The sequence below is a fragment of the Diadema setosum genome, chromosome 1, assembly GCF_964275005.1.
Source record: "Diadema setosum chromosome 1, eeDiaSeto1, whole genome shotgun sequence".
Lineage (NCBI taxonomy): Eukaryota > Metazoa > Echinodermata > Echinoidea > Diadematoida > Diadematidae > Diadema > Diadema setosum.
The window spans coordinates 43,067,036-43,089,562 of record NC_092685.1 but is presented as its reverse complement, the minus strand read 5'-3'; the positions used below and the strand labels follow the sequence as shown (position 1 = coordinate 43,089,562).

At 38.2% G+C, this 22,527-nt stretch overlaps 1 long non-coding RNA gene across 1 annotated transcript; it reads left to right on the top strand.

Annotated features, from left to right (window-relative positions):
• The first annotated feature begins 14,962 nt into the window (after positions 1-14,962).
• On the top strand, positions 14,963-18,259 carry LOC140230864 (uncharacterized). The gene is made up of 4 exons (XR_011901418.1): positions 14,963-15,058; positions 16,343-16,501; positions 17,152-17,297; positions 18,169-18,259. It is a non-coding gene; the product is annotated as an uncharacterized lncRNA (long non-coding RNA).
• Positions 18,260-22,527: the final 4,268 nt, after the last annotated feature.

Genomic DNA, 22,527 nt, shown 5'->3' with positions numbered 1-22,527 from the left:
AAAGGTCATTTGTACCAACAGGGAATGTTGCTTTTTAAATTCGCAGAGATAAGCATCTGTGACGTAATGATTATTCAGTAACCCCTGCAAATGACATCAGAAGTGGTATTTGTCAATATCAATAGAAAAATATTATAAATGCATTCAATGTAAAATAATAGAATAGATGCTTTCCCAAGTATTAATTGATGGACCAATTTTTGAGTCACCTCTGGTCTATAGGCAAATTCATCCTATGTTGGAACATAACTGATGAATTCCATGAATTTTTACGTCGGGCAAGCTTACGCATTTTGTCGCTTTGAAAACGAGTGAAGTGCCTAACCAAATGAGAAAAATAGAAAGGTCATTATAAATGTACCCATGTGCACATGAGCTACTCCGAACTGGCTTAGAGCCTACTCTTAAATATTTTCTATTCACCATGCATACGCACAGTATAGGCATTCCATCACACACGATATTTGCAAGTATGCGCCTTTCCTCTCTTTTTCTTTGCATTCGCCTTCACTGCAGTTGGTTTTGTTATCATCCCTACGGGTTCCTGTGTCACATCTTACAGCTGTGTCGTCACAAACCGGAGCAAATAGCCGAACAGTGAAGAAACGCAGAGAAAGACTGAATGAAAAAAAAAAAAGATGACACGACGACAATAGTAAATACTACAAGAGGAAGGAAGGGGGGGGGAACACAAAACTGTTTAAAGAGTCTGATGGCTGATTGACAGTTACAAACACCCGTGACGTCACGACTTTGAGACTGAAAGAGGAAAAATCAAGGGGAAAAATCTGCCGCTTAATTGACAAGATTAACGTTGTACGTGTCAAATTAGCATCAGACATTACAGAATTTAACTGCGGGTCAAAAACGTGGTCGTCCAATTTGATCAGGGAGTGTGACGAAAGGTAAAAGGAAATCATTCAGCGGAGGAGAGCTACAACAATGCCAGTCAAGGTATAATTTCATTCTGCGCTGGTATGGAAGGAACGCTTTTTTTCCATATCTTTTTTTTTTTCTGTGTGCCTTGGGCGACGCTATACTCGTATCTAATGAACAAAAATTTGCAACATACAGAATACAAATGGAGGTGTGTGTGTGTGTGTGTGTGTGTGTGTGTGTGTGTGTGTGTGTGTGCGTGTGTGTGTGTGTGTGTGTGAGCGTGTTTATGATTGAGTGTACACACCAGAGAAAAGAAATGTTTTTTTCTGTCTCCCTTTGTTCAAGAAGTTGCCGTTACTTACAAAATGACAAAACACACACATACACAATGTCATAATGTCAGAGGTAAAAATGTCAGAGGTAAAGTTGTCAGAGGTAAAAATGTCAGAAGTAAAAATGTTAGAGGTAAAAATGTTTTACCTCTGATATTTTTACCTTATTTTTACTTCCGACATTTTTACTTCTGACATTTTTACCTCTGACATTTTTACCTCTGACATTTTTACCTCTGACATTTTTACTTCTGACATTTTTACCTCTGACATTTTTACCTCTGACATTTTTACTTCTTACATTTTTATCTCTGACATTTTAACCCCTGACATTTTTACCTCTGACATTTCTACCTGGCACCGAAATTAACACGACAGCAACAAAGAGGAAAAGACGTAGATATATATAATATAATCTCTAGGGGTAAAGATGATCACAATGACTTGCACACAAGAATACACTATGAAGCTGATACGAACAACTCGCTAAACGCCATATTATTACAGTGTATGTGGATATTTGGGCCATCACAACGAACGGACCCCATGGAACTAGTCCTGATTTTATGACCGCTGCGTTCGGACCACGATGTATTTTTTTTTTATGTCTCCGCCGTAATTCGTGAACGCTCATACTTTCATCTTTTTATAGGCCCTTCCAAGCCATTTATTTTCTGTTCTCAAATAATGGGTCTCTGTCTTTAAACATCGACGACACAAGAAATAAAGATGAAGACAACGACTTCTCTGTCTCACTCTGCGTCGCGGTCGAAAGCCGACCTCGACGTGAACTTCACGATCGAGTCCGTAAGGTCAAAGATAGACTACTAGAGATGGACCGAGAGGTTGCAATCGTTTCTTATACTGTCTCCACCTTACATTAAATGTTGGACAATAATAAGGTTCAAGTGCAGTCTCTAAAAAAGTTACGATACCGTGGAATTTCTTTGATGATAGAAAGGATGAGGTGGAAATTGAGAAACGGGAAAATAGTCATGGTTACTATAAAACTTTTGCAACGTCGTAATTTTCACCTTTGGTCTTTTTTGCACAGTTACTATGGTGACAGATTCTAAAGTTCTGTTGTCCTGGACAACAGAGCATCAAGTAGGTTTGGGTCAAGAAAAAGGAAAGAGAGAAAACTATTAGGTGAGTTTCACCCTGGGAAAGTCAGTGGTATAGAGGAACGTGACACGGAATCAATGTCAGAATTGCGCCCGTTTGTTTTCCAGTACAAAATACCCCGAAAGTAAAAGAAAAGGCGCCCACTCTCCTACCTAGCCGCAAAACTTGGGAAGCAATTCCAGAAGGGAATTGACACATGCTAGTCAGATAACATATCCACCTGCAGATTGATATGTGCAATTATTTCCACATTTCATTAGCAATTTGCCTCCGGCGTCCAGTCTGAAAATGAGTGACGAAAGAAAACCGCCCCAAAATGTGAAGAAAAAAGGAGAGAAAAATGCCACCGTACTTCACGTGCTAATGACAGGTGAGTTCGGTACTTTTCCAGAAAGATGAATAGGGATTAAAGCGGGTATCTTTTTTTTTTTTTTTTTTTTTTTCTGAGCTAGGGTATTAGATTATTACAGACACGATAGCAGAACAGAACGAGTAATGCGAGAACAATGTTTGTTGCGGTCATCTACCGCGGATCGACCCGGCGAGAGAGCGGTTTGGATTACGACTCGACAAACGTGAGCGGCATAAATCATGGATATGGCTTTATATTTGCTGGACTAAATTGGGTTTCTACCACAAGACGAGGGACCATTGTTGATGAGGTGGTACGTGAGGTCTAGAGATATGAAATTCATGATGCTGTCAAGAGGGAAAGAGAGAAAGAGAGAGAGAGAGGGGGGGGGGGGGGTCAGAAAAAAATCGATTGTAGCAGTACATCCGCACGATTATCAGTATCGACATAACCATTAATATTTTGTCGTCGTGTAACGAGAAAGTTTTGAAAGATAGTTTGATGTCGGCGTTGGCACTAGAATGAGTCTAAAGACAACTTTAGTAAAGGCAATTGTAGAAGTCATTAAATCCCGGCAAAAACAGAAGAACCCGTTAATGTTCGATTACAACATCACCAAAGCAAGTGGAAAAATAGAAAAGTTATCATAAAGTTTAGGGAACGTAAAGGTACAGCTGCTACACCAGCGCTGAACGTGTTGGTGAGTACGGTACTAGTATTCCATTCATTATGTAGGTCATAGAAATATGGATCGCATTATAGTGATAACATGATGATTATCAATCACTTCAAAATATTTCACTCTGCTTTATGTATAATCTATCAAGTTCTCTTTGAAACAAGTACGCGAAATGAACCAATAAAAACATAACAAACGCTGTCCTAAGCGAAATGGAGTTTTCAAGGTGACACTATTCGTCGAGGGTCACAAGATGGCAGTATTCCAGTTCAACGATAAGTACAGTGGCGGGTGCGGGTGTTCACGAGGTTTCACCAGGCTCAACGGAAAATATCCGCATGAATGCATGCCATGTCGCGGAAAAGAATATTCTCCGTCTTATCATTATTCAAACAAAATGGCTTGTAAACGATAAGAAAAAAAAAGGATATTCGATGATCTTGGAATTGTCAGCATTTGGTTGATTTTCTAATCATGCTGGACAAAAACCACTGTCTCTGCACGAGTACTCGTCAACAGAGCGACTTATAAACCACGCGCTTCGAGAATTACAAATAAATTTGTAAAAGATTACAAATTCAAAGCCATCCTCCTTCATCCTCTTTTGAACGAAAACTTGCAATTCTAATGTCCCATGTGCGTCGTAATGTGCAGGGTTTCTTTGAATCACAAGGATTAAGACAGCTTCGTACACACACACATACACACACACACACACACACACACACACAAAGTTAACGACGGACTGATCCAATAAAAGCGACGTTACATTACGTAAAATGATCGAACCTTTGTCGGTGCTGTCTAGTGCGTGGCGGAGAATGATAATAGTAGAACTGTTATAGCCGACATCATGTCATTCATTCATGAGCTCATCGCAAACCCATTCCACAATCTATGACTTCTGACGATGAATTCCTACAAATGCGTTTCCCTAGAAGCTTTCGTGTAGAGTTGAGGAAAGTTCAACTTTGTCAACCAACCTCCCCACCCCCTCCAACTTCTGGTAATATTACCGATACATTACATTCGTTCTACATACTGTTATGGTTCACTTCTATTCATTCGACAATCAAAGCTGTAGATGATTGACTTTTGATGACCATGACGTTTTTACTGACAGGGTGATTTAATGTTATCATCCAGCAATTTTTGGCATGATAAGATTGTACCGCGAAACACAGACTATCCAGTCAGTTCATGGTTAATTTCAGAAAGAGACACGAATTGTCATAGTTTATCATTTGGCTGAGATGTGACGAAGATGCTGTCATATTAAGAAAAAAAAATCTAAAAAATCACACAATCCGTATTCGAATTTTGCTCTATAAAATTCACCCGCGAAGACAGAAGACAGTAAGACTTGCTTTCTGAGCAAACAGCCCATTTGTAAAGAACACACAGTGTTTACCGCAAAATCGCTTCAGTCACTGAATTAGAGATTCAGCTGTAGTTAGAACAAGAAAGACTGAGGGGGTGGGCAGAAACCGACAGACAAAAAATAATGTGGATTAGCTATGCAGAAAGACACTTACTGAGTAGACATCGGCCACATTTCCCGACTGGCGTCTCGCGAGAAACACCTTTAGAAACCAAGCAAAGAGGGCGTTCTCATTCTGCCCGGTTATTCAACTTCCAATATGCTAACCGCACTTTCCCCCGTGAGAACGTGATTACTGTACATTCATCCTACTATATACAAGAGCACTGTAATGAAGAAGAAGAAAGAGAGGAAAAAGAACCAACAACACCCCAGCTAGTTTATCTTTTCATTATCCAAGTGCGATGCCCAGCTCTGCAAAATCAATACCTTGCATATTTCTCTCTTATCATCAAACAATAAGCAGAATATACCGTGAGACACCTGTCACGCAAAAGAACAACCGACTCCAGAGCGAGTCGGCATAAAACCACCACTCGCATTATTTTATTCAATCTGCGGGCATGCACAGAGGAAATTGTTTTTTAATGGGATCGATGTACTACTTAAATGATATACATTGTATGAAATGAGGATATTGATATCAGTGGAATTATGGTGGTATAAAGGTAAACCTGTGGTAATGCCATCTCACTACCATGCAGTCCAACCGTTTCCGGAGGTCACATTTTACAGTGGTTCATACAACTGTCAAAGTGCACGATGGGTTCGAAAGACTGGCGTCATTATGCTCATTCCTTCTTTTGCTGCGTTTATCTTGACAGACGACAGTGCACACAACAGCAACAATACTATTACTAACAACAACAACAACAACAACAACAACAACAACAACAACAACAACAACAACAACAACAACAAAAAGCTTTAAAGGACCCCTAAATAAATGGAGTGTGAGCACCCCCCCCCCGCCCATACACAGACACCCTCTCTAAGGAGTACAGCGAAATACTAACTTGGATGCAAATATCAAGAAAAAAGATGTGTCAACCCAAGGTGTTTTTTTTTAATATAATTCATTATAAATAAAACTCCATGAAAATATCGTACCATTACGAGGTCTTATCTTAGGCTAGCATCTCCACCACTTTGCGATCGGTCCTATGCCAGGACTAAATTATATATCAGATAGACTTTCGCGATATTTGGACAGTCTCAACACTCAAAACGTCAAGCAGAAGGCAGATGGTATTGGTGTCAAGGCAATGAGGCATTCAATCTGGATTGATTCGCATGTTTAAGCTTCCATGCCTTTTCACTCTCATGATTTTCATTTTGCTTGTTTGCTTTCCCCTCTCAGCTGTTCTGAACACCATGTGTTTAAGAAAGGCACCTTTGACTCGTCTGTGTATGCGATTTTCACGGGAAAACACAAAACAAAATAAAATACAACGTAAGAAATATGCAGGCATAACGACGTTGTTTAATCGGTTACAGCTCGTTATTCCGAAGGTTCGTTATTCCGAAGGCTCTTTAGTCCGAAGATTCGTTATTCTGCAGGTTCGTTATTCCGAATTTCATTTTCGGATTAACGAACCTCTAGGTATAGGGAATTTGCGTGTTTCGGATTAACGAAACCTCGGAATAACAAACCTTCGGAATAACGAACAGCACCCGTTTAATCTACATTGAAACTAATGCCTTCTGCTCATATACTATATATATATATATATGTTGTGTTTTTTTTTTGGGGGGGGGGAGGCGGGGGGGGGGCTAGCGCTAAAATTCAGATGATCAGACTCTGAAGCTGTTAAGTCGTCTAAACGTTTGTTTTGGTTGCAATTTGAAAATGAAGCCACACACCACTGAACAACTTGTCGAGCTAGATCATTTCACAGCCAAAAGATTAGGCGCTGTAACATGCAAAGTGTCAACACAGGGGCCATTTTCTCATGCAGGTTTGTTTCTAGACCGTGTCCCTGCATTTTAACAACAGTATCTGTCCTGATTAAACGACTAAAAGCAATAATGCAAGAAGAAACACGAGGGTGATCAGTAGGCGTGTTTTTACGTAAGTAATTCTTTTTATCTCTCGTCCTCACAGCTACCATCGTAGTTCCACCCTTTCAACTACACAGACGTAGAGACTGTGAAACAAGTGGACTTGGTGCCTTGTTGATTGCTTCTCATTAGAGTTAATTGCGTCCAGAACCGTCGGTCAGTCCTTTTTTTTCTTTCTTTGAAGCTTCCATAGGGTCCAATAACCTTCGCTGCTTCATGGTCCTATGAAACGCCAGCACTTTGTATACCATCTTAAAACCGTGTCAATGCTTAGATCTGGCAGCGTTTGCCTTCATCGCGTCTGAATGGACCGCATTTTCCACTGTAGCACAGCCTTCAATTTTCTCGAGTTATATGATGTCGCGTTCATCACGTACGATTTAGCTTTTGTCGGATTATAAACACTGCCAGCTATGGGTACTAGTAGTATGTAGGCTGTGAAAGAACATCAGTCCTAATCATGTAGGCACGCATATATTACATAAACTTTACACATACACATACACACACACACACACAAACACACACACTCGCCTACATACTGTAAGACAAACAGTGATTTCCACAAAAGTAGGACTAACGAGCAAGCTGACATATTTCAGACACCAATGCCGTATCCTTTATAATCCTATCTCCCCAACAATTACTATCTCATGTTACTTCGATAAGATAATGTCCTACTTGTATACAATGGGGGAAATTTAGTTTCCATTATGGCTAAGACACGGTAAAGAAGACCAATGTTTTTATTTTCTTGTTATGCGTCTGTTTCTTGGTTTGTGTGTTTATCAGTTTGTGTGTTTGATTGTCTGTTTGTCTTTTTGTTTTTGTTTTTGTTTTGTTTGACCTTCTCGGAGTAGACAACTGCGTACTTCTCTGATTGATGGCATTTACTTCCCCGCCTTTTCCCAGGCGTCGCACAATCCACTTCGGCGAAATTAGTCTACGTGCCGTAGTTGCAATGATTGCATATCACTGATTGTTTTTACGGAGAGCAAGCATGACCATCGATGCGTAAAATACTAGCTTAGCTAAACTCAGCCAAGTTGAATGCCTCAATAGCAGCCTCAAATCAGCAGTCAAGATTTTCTTCGTTTTCGTTGTCGCTGACATTTTCAATTTTGTTGCATTCAGTGTAGGTCTTACAAGAGCAATCATAGGCAGATAAACAAACACAGAAACAAGGTGACAACAGCGTAGATGAACTCGATTTTATACTTTATGATGCAATTTGTTTTCATGGGAGAGTACGATCAACACAGTGGAATGGAAGGAGCTCCATTAAAATCAAGCACCAAGTAAATAATATCATTCAGACATCAGATGGAATCTGGCTTGACAGCCTGTTTTCATACAAATTTATCTTCTTTTTTTTTGGGGGGGGGGGGGGGTCATGTTTTACCCAATATCTGAGCTACTACAATCCTTCCCTTTAAGACATTCCTTGGTAAGGAAATACACACTCTGCAATGTTCTAATGTAAATTATATCAAATCGTTTTCTTTTGTCACTTCAAACAGGAAATTTGGTGAAGATTAAATGTGAAGGTCGAATGGAGACTCGTGACGCGATTACATCACCATCTCATGTAATTTGAACAGGTGCATTATGTAAACAGCATCATCATTATACGTCACGAGACCACTGGAACTTTAAAATTCCATAACCGTTTTCTTTCTTCTTCTTTTTTTCTTAATCATCAGTATATAAGTACACTTTTGCTAGGACATCTAAAATTTCTCTTAGTTCGATTTAACTCTATCCTGTTATGCTAACATCGACCGTTACATGGCGCGAAGATTCACCTGAAGGCTTTGCAGCAAACATCTGTCCAATTTTAAATCACCTATATTAGGTGGATTCAAAAGCAACATCGCGCGGAAGTTGAATGACACGAGGACGTTTGGAATGCCGACATTCAGACAACATTTTTTATTCCCCCTGGTCGCTTTACGAACAGCTTGCATGTGCCGTCACGCTCCATGGAAATGAAGAAACTGCTAATGACGATCATGATAATGATGACATTTTCCCTATTCCACGCGCGGGCTCTCCCGACACGTCTTGCAACCCCGGGAATCAGACAAGTTACGTAGGCTGACACACTTAACCACTGGACGCGCGGCAACAAAGGCAATTTGCAAGCAACGTGTAAGGCAAGCTTGATGTGTGTGTACTGAGCTATTTAGTCGGAAGTTTATAGGGCCTGCATCGTCGGCAAACGACAAAGAAGTAAAGGCGGGAATTCCAATGACAGTTGGGCGCAAATTTCTGTAATTAGTTTTCTCTTTAAAGTTTTACATCAGAAAACCATTTTCTAAAAATCATGCGGGAGATGAACAAGATGGTAGGCATTTTTTAAAATGCACTTCGGCCTTCTATCATGTTTGACTTTTTAAGGAATAACCTATATAGAAACGCATTTGACACTTGACAGTTCAGCAATTACGTCACAAAATATACAAACTGTTCGTTTATAATGTTTGCATCGTAGTGCCAAATGAAATGGTAATCATGCCCTCACTTAAAAACATCTATCCTGTCTACAGTACAGATCATGCTGATCGTATTTTAGCATGATCGCATTAGTATCATGCAACATTTGTTTATTATTTTAGGGGTAAACAGTAGTTGCAGGAAAATTCTAGGCTGTCTAAGATAAACAATGGAGTGAATGAAAGCTCGAAACTCTTATTACATGCATTATGACTTTATACTGATTATGACGGGGAAAAAAGGTAAACGAAATGCAGGCTTGCCGCAGACTACAGCATCCCCCCCCCCCCCCATGTCATGAAAGTAAAGGGACTCTGAAGTTGACTGGATACCCAGGCTCGTCAGTAGCGAGGGATTTCTGATTTTAATGTTTGTCTTTGCGATGTAAGTTAGATATGTGCCAAGATAGGACCTCATCTCGATAGTACATGTAACTTTAATGTGCAACATGGAAGTTGTCATTATTCCTTTTTGTTTCTATGATATGACGTCACTCTCTGTCTCTGCGTGTCGTAGCAACGTCACGCGCCGCATATAGGATGTTGGTACGAGGAGGAACATGAGCGAACCTCACCCTTTAAGCGTGTCAGAGTAATTGGAGTATATGAAAGATCGAAAATGATATTACATGCATGGTGACGAGAAAAAGGAAACGAAAAGCAGGCGAGAGGCACGCTTGCCGCAGTCTACGACACCCCTTCCTCCAAAGGAAGAAGGAGAAGGAAAAAAAATGATCCTAAAGTGGAGGCAATATTCTTATTAACATCGTTACTGTTAGCTCGAGCATTAATAAAGTTCCTGGCAGGGTTTATTCACTGAGAAGCGAGTGAGAGGTTGGGGTGGGGCCCGACGAGGATCTTATTAAAGGGAATGTTATTATCCAGACCTGCCAAATAAAAGATACTACACGATTCCTCGAAAGTGAGCTGTGGCGTGGTGTTCGAAATTAATATTGATTACACAAATTAAGAACTTGAAGTGGATATACCGGGTATACTGTATATGTATAAGAACAGTGCTGAACTGTGTAATGCACATTGTACTCAATGATGAACAACCTTAAAGAAACACTCAAGCTTTCGAAAGTGTTCCAAATTAAGATAATGCAATGAAGGCAACAGTCACTATAAATTGATAATAACCATGCTAGTGAATCGTTTTTTGTATGGTCTATGCTGAAATTTCTTGTCTTCGGAAAAATAGAGTGAGAATGATAATCCTTGACGGATTTTCACTATTTCAACCAATTTGCGATCATTTCTCTCTTTTTTTTTTCTCTTACACAGAATTATTTTCACAAAATAATTTCTACTGATAACATAATACAGCTCAGAATCTTCAATCTAGAAACGCTTTTTATACCTAATGCCCGTGAAGTAATTCATAGACGGCCGTTGACCATAGACGCAGATTAAACCAGGCATGCGGCTGCTTTGACGTTTGTAACGAGCACTGGAGGGGCGGGGTAATATTGGTCTAACGCCTCCCTGTAAGGCAAGGTTTTCAGTGATTAGGATCCCATCAAAGCCACTCACACTGAATAAGCGTGAAATGAGATGTCCCGAACAGAATTAGCACTGCAAATATACTTTTAATAAAGCAGATTTTGACGTATTATGAAAATGATATGCCAACTAATTGTCATTTCCTTTTATTTTTTCTAATTCAGTAATAATGACATTATGATGATATCAGAAATGAACAGAATAATGTCGACTGAAATATCGATAAAGAATTTGTGTGTATTTTTAAATCCAATCCAAGAATATGAGATCAAGGATATTATCCACAAGTTATAAGAAAAAAAAGGGGGGTTAGGCAATTCATTACACATTTTGTTCATCCAGGAATTGCTCGAGTGGTGACGAAAATGTGTTTTCATTACAGATGAATAGAGGCACAGACGAATGGAAAGTGAATGAATGAATGAATGAATGAATGAATGAATGAATGAATGAATGAATGAAAGAATGAATGAATGAAAGAAAGAAAGACAGACGGGGGGGGGGGGGGGCGAAGACGAGGCCTCAAGCTTAACATCTTAACAAGATGAAACGATCAGCTACTTGATTAAAACGAACGCATCTCTCTTAATTGCAGCATATTAGTCAAATAGGCCATTCAATAGATAAAGAAATATATACATGCCCAAACCAGAATCAATATCCAATGAGAATGCACCCTGCTAATGATAGAGAGCTCACAGAAAATCAATGTTGATTCATAATTGAATCAATGGACTCTAATTGGAACGCAGACAGACAAAGAAGTGGGCGGGAATCGGCGGTCAATTACAGTTAGCACGGTGAGGATAGACATGTATTGGGATGAGCACAAACAAAACAGATGACATTAGTCTCTTGTGTCGTGAATGTTAATTATCGAACATCATGGTCAACGTCTCCGATTTTATCCCCTTTTGCCTTGTCACCCTCTTGATTATGTTCTGATTATCTCGGTATGAATGGTTGTCTACGTCTGATGATGATTCGCCCTATAGAGATTATTGTACAGTATGTATATAATCTATTCTTATATAATTATGTCCAGTCATGGCAGCACAAGTTAGATACAGACGTACGTATCTCTCAAGAAGACAGGGAAAGAATCATAGAAGCATTTGAAGGTAATAACCTTCAAATGCTTGATCTCTAGAGCTGATCCAAGAACTTTACTCCCAATGATAATCAACGTAATAATATAGCACCCACCAGATGAAAATAATGAAACATGCAGATGAAGGAAATAATCACGATGTAAATTGAAACCTCCTGCTCCCAATCAATGTCAAAACAAACTTACGATTAATGTATCTGTGAATGAAATAATGCTATAGAACATTACAAACACATACACATATTTTGAAAGTATTATTGCAAAGATGATATCAGAATAAAGAATGAATGCGAAAATATGAAATGTCAAGATGCTTGTAAACAATACTTATGATGAAAGAAAATTAAGAAAGGAATCAAAGGATAAACGTGTCTGCTAAATTGACTGCAGTAAATGCGAAATTGGATACCCAAGAATGAATTCGAATGAACGAGCGCAGCGTATACGTGATCACGTGACTACATCGTGCTAAACTGAATGAACGATTTGCGAAATTGTGCTTGCCTTACGAATTTGAAGTGAAAAAGTGCTGATTCGAATGATGTTAAAGGTATTGAATGCTCCAAAATGAATTTGAATGAAAAGATTACAAAATTGAAATACCGAACATTGCGAAATTGGCAGGGAAAACCTATATTATAATCCATTATTTATATATTATATATATATATATATATATATATATATATATATATATATATATATAATACATATGTATTTTACATGTATTGCTATATGACAAAGAGGAGTGAAAGAAGAGAGACATTTTTTTCCTAGTCATGACTCTATTGTCAATGTTATCATCAATTTGATTCTTTTGTATACACAATTAACATTTTCCACGCAATCTTTGCCTACAAAGTGCAGTAATTCATTTCATAGGTTTGGCGTTCTCTGCATGCGTATTTCTACATCTAATGATATATATATATAGGCCTACTTATATGATCTTTAAGTAATGTACCTGTCCAATGAATCTTGGAGTAACTCCGTATATATGCCTGCTACATGATCGTTTTTCTACATTCATTATGATACCATTACAGTTTTATTTACAACTTAGTTTACGCCCAGTATTACGTCAGGAAATAAGTTGTATCATTGGTATATAGTTATACGAGCAAACATTAGTTGTAGAAATAGCAGTCGAAGTAGTAGCAGTAGTAGTAGACGTAATTGCAGTATTGATGACTTTAGGAAAATCACAGTACCTCTTGCCACTGAATTTGTTCATGGAATCTTTTGTTTGCCATTGAAGTGTAAACTGGGAGTAAGGAAAAGGATGCTGTTCAGGAACCGAGAATGGTTTTCGTATTATTAGACGGTGTGACAAGTCGCATGTCAATGTTTTGCTTTTCCTTAATCTTGCATGAATAGAGGTGTTCGTGCCGGTTCTTTATCTAATGTAGCTCTACATTCTGTATTCTGAATGTTTTACGGTCTTTACTATGAACCTGCTCCCCTGTTTGACTTCATGTCTAACACGAAAATTAACAGCGTGAATTGATCGGACATTGTAAACGGAGAGTGACGTTCTCAAACGTTTCTCCAAGCAGCGCACGCGCGCGTGCGGTAACTTCCATCACCATTAAACACACATTTGCCTTTGTGTCCATCCTCCCGCCTTTTCTGCTGTCCGTCTCAATAACGACCGAGTGGCAACCTCATCCGCGCGTCTGGCAGGCAATAAAGCCGCCATCGATCGCCCAGGGCTGCCTTCACATTGTCACCAAATCTTACACAGTAATGGACAACGAAGAATCGAGGGTTGTTCGTTTTGCTTGCTCGGGACGCGCACGAGCGTTACGCATGGCGTTACGGATACGATCTGTAAACTTCATCCGTCGCCATGGAAACGGATGGGTTAGTCAGCTTCTTACGCTGAACAGATTTGACACATTGCCTTTGGACTGACCCTAACATACTTCGCATCGATTCAGAACAATCGATGATGATTACACTAAATCTTAACACTATGCAGGCCTACAGTAGGCCTACAATAAGAATACAGGTGTTACGTACTTTTGATAAATTTATCTTCTCACTAATTTTATTCTGTAAACGTCTATATGCACGAACTACAAGAATAAACAGCAGTTAAGAAAACAAAATAGGAAATAAACGTTTGCCACGGTGATATTTCTTGCAATGTGAACGGCGCCCTCAAGACAATTAACGACTGATAAAACAGTGCACGTGACCTTGTATTCCCCTCTTTACCGTATCTCCTCCCCGTTTACTAGACTGGCTTATCGATTATATGTGGAGAAGGAAATTAATCGTCAGACATCGCGGTGCAACGTCAGTAACACCCTCTTCAGAGTCCCGGTGTACGGGACCTTTAAGGGTTATAAAGCAAAACGACTACCTCTCTCAGCAGCTCCATTGGCTTTAGGTGGAGGAAAGAGCGGAACAAAGAAAACAAAGGAGGAAGCAGGAAAGAAAGACAGGTAGATGATAAACACCCGTGTACACCTGTCTGCATGTGTAATATGTTTACATATATTATTATTACTATCTATTTACCTATCTGTATCATATGTATATACACACTAAGAAATCAGGGTTCAATTTGGGGTTGAGTTTGACCCAATGCACCCTTGTGTGGACTAGGGTTGAATATTTAACTTCTATGGGTGCTATTTACTCCGAAAGGAGTTCACTTTTGAGAAAGATTAATTTTTGAACCTCCAAATAGAAGAGTTAGTCTGCTACAAAAATCTAGATCATACTGTTGCGTTCAAACATGTTAGGATTTGTAATGCAGTATCAGTAGTGATTTCAATTGTGGATGATGTTCATCTTTAAGATTGCAAATCAATCAATATAAAGATGTTTGTTGGTGTTTGATAAAATGATATAGTATTTTTTTGTTCGTGCCAGTTTCATAAACAGTACGTGAGCAAAGACTAACACGCCAATCCCGGAAATTAACCAATCACATCAGAGAAGACGATCGAGGCTCCGTTTTTTTGTAAGCTCGCATCGCCACCGCATACAGCGAGCTAGCTATGTGTATACGTGTCACAAAGCAAAGCGTCGCGACAGTTCACTTCCATTCGTTCTAGAACTCCCATGCAATTGCATTGAAGCAGGGCTTTCTCGTTGCAAGACTTGCTGATTTATACAAGATTAAGGTGAGTAAATGATCACAAATCATGACTTATTTGGGTTGCGCTTCTGTGCGGCTAGATCCTTCAATTCTTCGGTAATAATTTCAATCGTTTGCCGTGCCGTTCTTTGTTACCACGTTCACGCGTGTATTAATACACTGTATGTAAAATCACATGACCTAATGCAGTAATGGGGAGTAGTACGGGCCTTTTTACGGTTACTATACTACTGTAATTTAGGGATCGACAAGAAATAAGGCAAACCAGTTTGCATTGTTTAATCTAATGGTAGTTTAATGTATAGTGATTTGTGATACTGTTTTGTCTTCTATTGCATGTGCTTATGAGACAGTCAAGACTGACTTACTGTACAGTCTACAGAGTCAGTAAGCTAACTGTTGCGACCTGCCCGAACTCGAAGCGTTCGGGCTCCCACAATTTACAACTGTGTATGGGACTAAGACTCGATCGCGCGCTGTCACTAGTCATATATCTGCATGCCCCTGTACCCTGATACAGTCTGCATGATAAGCTGTGTGAGAGTCGCGGTCCGCGGTGACATGATACGGAGGGATACCGGTGATTGAAACACTGAATTAGAGAATGTGCATCAAACTGTACTAAGGCAGAGGAGGTAAGGAGGTACAGCTAGTAATCATCAGTGTGAAAGAAATTCCTTCTTACTTGGGTTTGGTTGCACAGTCAGTACCAATTACAGTACACAGTGCAGACTGAGTACAAAAGTTTCCTGTACGGTATATAGTGGCCGACTAACTAGACTAAAAAGGTTTAGCTGTGTCAGTGTGGCAAGGGTGTGAAGCTGATGATACCGGTACTGATTATCAAAAAAAAACAAACAAACAAACAAACAAACAAACAAAACAAAGAAGAGATATTTCAAGTAGATCTACATTACATGTATACACTCTATATCTATGGACATGGTGAACAACAGTCAAATTATACTGATTTCGAGGTGAAAATACAAGTTGCCAGCAGCATTGTAAGTCATGTAGCAGACTAGTATTAAGTGTGGGCAATCTATATAATAGCCTATTGACATCGCCATGCGCTGTGCAGACATCATTGATCTACATATATTAAACTGGTGGGTGGTGGTAAATTTGAGGTTACAATTGGTACAACAAATGTACGTTACTCAGACCCTTGTGCTTTGTATTGCATTGACAGCACTGTTACCTGCAGATTTGTTATAGGGCCTACTGCACTTGAACAGTTCAATATGAATTCAAATTTCTGTGTTGTCATTGCAAGTTTCTTTCTTTTTCCCTTTCTTTCTTTCTTCAGGTCAAAGGTGTTTGAAGCATCCTTGTCACAGCAAATGAAGGATGTTGTTTGTTTCATTATGGACTATGCTGCGCTGAATTGCATCCTACTCCCTGGGAGTATTCTCGGTATGAAACCTGATGTCAAAGCTTCTTCTCTACTTGTGACACCAAGGCAAAGGTGAGTTTTCTCTGCAGGCCAGGAAAATGCACATTTGCTCCCTTTGATATAAAAACTGTTTTCTTATGAATGTTGCAAATGCAGCATTAATTATCTGTAAGAGTTGCAAAGATGGAATGGTTAATCTTGTAAGATTAATTGCAGTATGCCATGCAGAGTCTTTGTATCACTGTTGGCGGAAGGTTTTCAAAAGGGGGGGGGGACTTCCTAGTTTCATGAGCTAACAAGCAAAAAAAAAAAAAAAAAGGGCCGTGAATGCAACTTCTGGTGCCACTTCCAGGTTTCAGCTTACAAGCAAAAAAAAAAAAAACAACAACAAAACAAAACAAAAAAGTATTCAGCGCAAAAACAGATCCTTATGGTGCTCACACTTCGAGGTTTTTATCTACATGTATTTCTTTCTAGTTCCACTTACACACTTTCGGGTAAAGAAAGTTGGGGGGGGGGGGGATTGGGACCCGAAGTGGGGACACCTTATAATGTGTTCCTTTGTATGGTGCCGAAAAAGTAGGGGCCCGAGTCCCCCTGGTTCCTGTGGCCATATGTATAGCATCCAATTCTTTCTTGCACAGCGCTACATTACTGTTGTTTTTTAGTTGGATTATCAAAGATGACATACCATGTATTCGGTTTACTTTTGTACTTAATAGATTTAACGCAGGAATCGCAACACTACAACGCCAAGGAAGAAATAAACCTTGCCAACATTTCGCAAAGTCCGGAAAGGTCTGCTGCCATATGTCGCTGCCACCTAACCTGCAACTGACCTGTAATGGATCTGCCAAAGAACAATACTGTGAGTTGATCACGAAACTGCTGTGCCTCATTTTTTTTGTATTGTATGTTCAGATGTATTATTTATGGAACTCTTTAATGCATCAATCTTTATACATACACACAGTGCACTCATGTTCTAATAAATAACGTTACAACAAAATTGAAATTGAGGCCATAATGTTATTGGCTCTACATTTGTTGCTTTATTGTTTACTTGTTTGGTTGTAACAAAACTTTGATAAATCGAAAGAAAACTGTAGGCCCTGAGGACCTCATTATAACAGGAGTCCAGTGTATACTGGGCCAAATACGCTGTAATGAATTGCTGATGCAGTCACTGCATCAACATAAAAGGAGGATGATCCTGGACAAGACATTTGTCCCAGTATACGACTGGACTGGTCATCTCTCTTCTCTCAATCAACAGTTGTTCCCAGTTCAAGGTTAATCTGCATTTTTGCATTGAATGTGAAAACTCTGTACATGATCAGTATGGCCTTTTTCATGGAGAGGGTTGATGGCCCTCACAAGTAATTTTGACTTCACCTGTTCTTCATTGGTATATATTTCATCCAGATGGCAGAACATTTTCAAATTTTCAGTGTAGAGTGTATGGTCTATTCAAGTTCTAGAATTACATTATACATGTAGTATAGCATTGTTTTGAGATTGTTACCCTACAATCAAATTTAAGCTTAAGAGGGTGTGTAGAGTGTGTTGTACTTGTGATTTGTCAGGAAAGTGCAACCCATAGAAATGTTCAATTTGGTGTTTTCCTTCTTCCCAGAAATTAATCTTCTCAATAAATGTATGATATATTGTACATTTTTGTATCACTATACAGAGGAGAGTGTAACACTTTTGTTGTTGTTGTTGTTGTTTTCCCCCAGGTATTCTGCATGACTGAGGCACCTTCTTCAGCTGTCTTCGTGGAATGAATCGCTACCACTTCACTCAGTTCTACAGATGCATCCATGATGAAACCTTTGTCCAAGGCAATCAACTACAGTCTGAAACAGTCTTCATAAAATCAATGTAGAATACTGGCAGGTAATATTGTGAAGAACACTTCATCGAATGATTTTAAAGAAATCACTGTAGATTTACAACCCTGTGGATACTTGTATGATGATGAGTTAATACTTGTATCTGCTTTGCATTGTGTATCATCCTCTGCCTAAATGACTAAAACACTAAAAAAAAAAAAAATGTATTGTTTTTTTATGCTGACACTTTGTACAGTACTATCATCCTCGAGGTTGTTATAGAAATTCTTGCAGCTATAATAGAGTAGTTTGGTTTTCTTGTCATTCTCGCTTATGAATATAAGCTGCATTTTGATGTTTTGGGTGGAAGATGAATTTTAGCCTTGAGCCAGCACTGAGAATTACACTGTAGTACAGTGGTATCATTCAAGCTTTCTGTATAAAGCTGGACAATTCCTGTACCTTCCTGTTTTATGCCTCTCCTATCCTGCCTATGCTATCGTACTATTATCTCTGAGTGTTCCTCTGTCTTCTATCATATCTCGTACTTTATACAATGTGATTCTAGTTACAAATGCCATCCCTATATCGATGGAATAGACATATCCCCATACTTTTGGTTAATTGGATGCTGTTAGAGGAAGGAGGGGGGGTCCTTTTTCCTTTTTTGCTTGTCACAATTTGCATGTGTGTGTGTATTAGTGGTGTTGATTATATATTTTATTGCAGTTTCAGCAAACTTGGTATCCTTCTTTTCCATCTGTTATGTAACAGGTGAGGATACTAACCTTTACAATTATTGTATGTAAACATTAGCCATGTAAAGATGTGTTCACGGAAATCCTACTAATATTTGTGTACTGTGCTTTGATTACTTGTTAATGATCTTTATCTTTTTTGAAGGTTTCTAGATAATCTTTAATTTATGAAGTATTTTCATTCATTTGCATAGATATGTAGCTGGAAAGTATTGTGGCCATTTTGTTTCCTTCTATGCATGTGGAAACTAACCATGAAGGTTTTGTAATATACATGTATACTTTTTATTCAACTGTTTTATTTTTTTTTACCTGAATTCACTGTGTTGTAACTGCCTGCACATGCAACATCTGGAATTAACAGCTCTGCTTTCTTTAGATGATAAAAGTTTACTTTCTGCACAACGCACATGGATTGCAAAAGTTTCATTTTTTTCTTCTGCTTGGGGGAGATTTTTATGTTTATTTTTTGTCATAAAGAAATTCTTATAGGGAAATAAAATGATGTAATGATAATATAATGACAGACCTTTGATACATTTCTTTTTTCATCAGGGAATATTGTTTTCCCTTATTTACAAAATTTGAATATACATTGTATTTCATTACTGTATGAGTATATGTTATGTACATGTATTGTATTTAACTTTTTCTATTGTACATGTATTACATTATAATGCAAAAACCTGATTTGACTTAATCTTTGTTTTGAATTATAATAACCTAGCCCAGAAAATTAATACATGTGCATTTTTGTGTGAATGCAGAAATGCATCGATCTTGACAAATGAAAGTGACAAGTTTGTATGTACCAAATGATGAACTGTACTTAGATAATGTACGAAAATGGGGATTTTCTCTTTATTTAATTTTCCTCGTTTTTTATCATCCCAAGACTTTATTAAACAAACATGAAATGTAATCATCTGTGATGCAGAGATGTTTTAATTTCTCTGTACAAAGTGTGTGCCAAACATGAAGTATGAGCAGCATGTACAATGAATTGGTGGTGGCATGGAGTATGTGTTTGATTGAACAACTGTGAACACTGTGCTGTACTTTAAGCTTGAACATCTCCATTATTTCAGCAGGATATATAATATTGTATGTAATATTGTATATTACATATATGTCTATTTAATACATGTATTATATATATATATATATGTATATATATATATATATATATATATATACATATATATATATATATATATATATATAATATATGTAACCCATTAAGGAGGAAAAATAAAAACCAGGGAGCATACATGCACCGCAAAGGGTTCAATTTTGATATCTGAAAAGTTCAAGAATTAACCCTTTTGGGTGGAAGAATGAACCTTTTTACAACCTTGAGGTTAAACAATGTATCCTTCAGAGGTTCAATTTTTAACCTGCCTGGGTGCAAAAAATAAACCTTGAGGTTCAGTTTTGAACTCAGAGGGTTCATTTTTATGGAATTCAAAATTGAACCCTAGACAGGGGTTCAAATTTTGAGGGAAAAGGGTTCATTTTTATGGGGTTCAAAATTGAACCCTAGACAGGGGTTCAAATTTTGAGGGAAAAGGGGTGCTGCTATTGCATCACGCCTAGAGGTTCAATTTTGAACCCTGATTTCTTAGTGTGTACATATATATATATATATATATATATAAAATTATATATATATATACATACATAATATGATGAAAAAACAAACAGGTAATGCATTTTTGGCCAATAAAGCATGAGTTTATTCGACTCAAATTTTCGGCGTCCTACGCCTTCTTCAGGAGTCTTGACAAAATTGCATTACCAGTTTTTTTTTCATGTCTTCGTGGAGCCAATACGTGAAATCTCAACATGTTTATATACTTACAAATATGAAGGGGGGGGGTCATACTTTTTATTAAGAAAAATATTCTCTGGTGATTGGTTGAAAGAGCTTCAAGTGATTACCCAAGTACTTTCATCTATTCCAGGATTTTGACCCGTTTGCCGTTCCATGGTATACCACATGTATTTGGAAAATGGCGTCACTTTCTTACAGCGACATTTTCCAAATAGTGCACTATTTGTGAAATGACGTGACGAAGCAATTGTTATATTGCCCCCTGCTTCGTACGACTACTGCCGGGATCCCTCCACAACATCGCATCCACTACGCCACTACTTTTTTTTTTTGCAATTAGATTTATTTTTTTTTAAAGAGGGGACTGCATTCTACAAGCTCTGCTTTTTAGCAGTCCCCTCCATTTCCAGCAATTTTGTTTCTGCCTTTACCACAGTGACGTAAAAGTTATTTGTATCTCTGTTGATAATTTACCTGTATCTCTTTTGCAATGTTATTCTGTTCATCGCATTGAGGTACTGATTTCCTGACATCTGTATATACGAGTGTTTCATTGTATTTCTAACTATTTGTTTGTTGGAAATGAAATAAATCAACTTGAACTTGAACTTCTCATCTCACGTTTCCTCTTCGTTTTTTTTTTTTTTTTTAAAGATACCTAATCCAAAAATATAAAACAAAATGAGACTTAGACTAATTTGGAGTTTCTTGTTAAAACTATAGGCCTCTGCGCCCAAAGTAATTTTGGAGTCAATGCTCCCTACAGTTTTAACCAGAAACAAAGCATAGTAGGGCCATTCTCCGATAAAGCGTGCAAAACTGCGATTTTCGTGTCGCCAGCATGTTTATACAGTTTAAATCGATATTTTGTCCCTCAGAAATCAATTTTTTTGCTTAAATTCATCTGAGAGGTCGGACCTGTAAAATAAATATCAATAAAGCTATTGGGACGTCCGGAATAATATTAGAAATACGATTCGAAGTTTGATGTAACCCTAAAAACCCCATGTCGCCAGGACAGGAAGCGTTCATATAACAAGTTGTTACTTGTTAACATATCATTCAGATCAAATCTTTTGTACCTCATTACATTGCCCCTCGAGTGCCTGAATGAAAAATAATATTACATAACAATATGATGTTTTGAGATTTTTCTAAGAGATAATTTATACCATGTCGCCAAATCGCAGTCAGATACGTTACCCTTTTTTCAGACTCTTGAGAGAAGATCGAAGAAATGCCGCATGGCAGTGTAATTTCATGTGTTAAACAAAGTCAACCTAACGCATACATGGAACCATGATTTATTCATGGAATCTCTTGTTACAAAATAAACATACTGATCCGAAGCCGCGGAAGCCTCATGTTACGATAAGCTGACATCAGATACGTTACTTTAACTTTGATTCATTTAGAAAAAAGTATGCTGTAAATAAAAACGAAGCTCAGATACTTTTGAAAACTTTAGGCAATGATTCATCACGCAACAAAAATTTTTTGAGAAAATGAATATTTTAGTAGATAATAATATGAGAACAGTAACGGCACGTCAGATACGTTACCATCAAAAGTGTCAGATACGTTACCAACAAAATAAAAGGTTATCCGCGCCGCGCTTTTGCGCGCGGATTTAACCGGTTTACAGCGGGCTCTCTTGTTAAGACTTGCTAA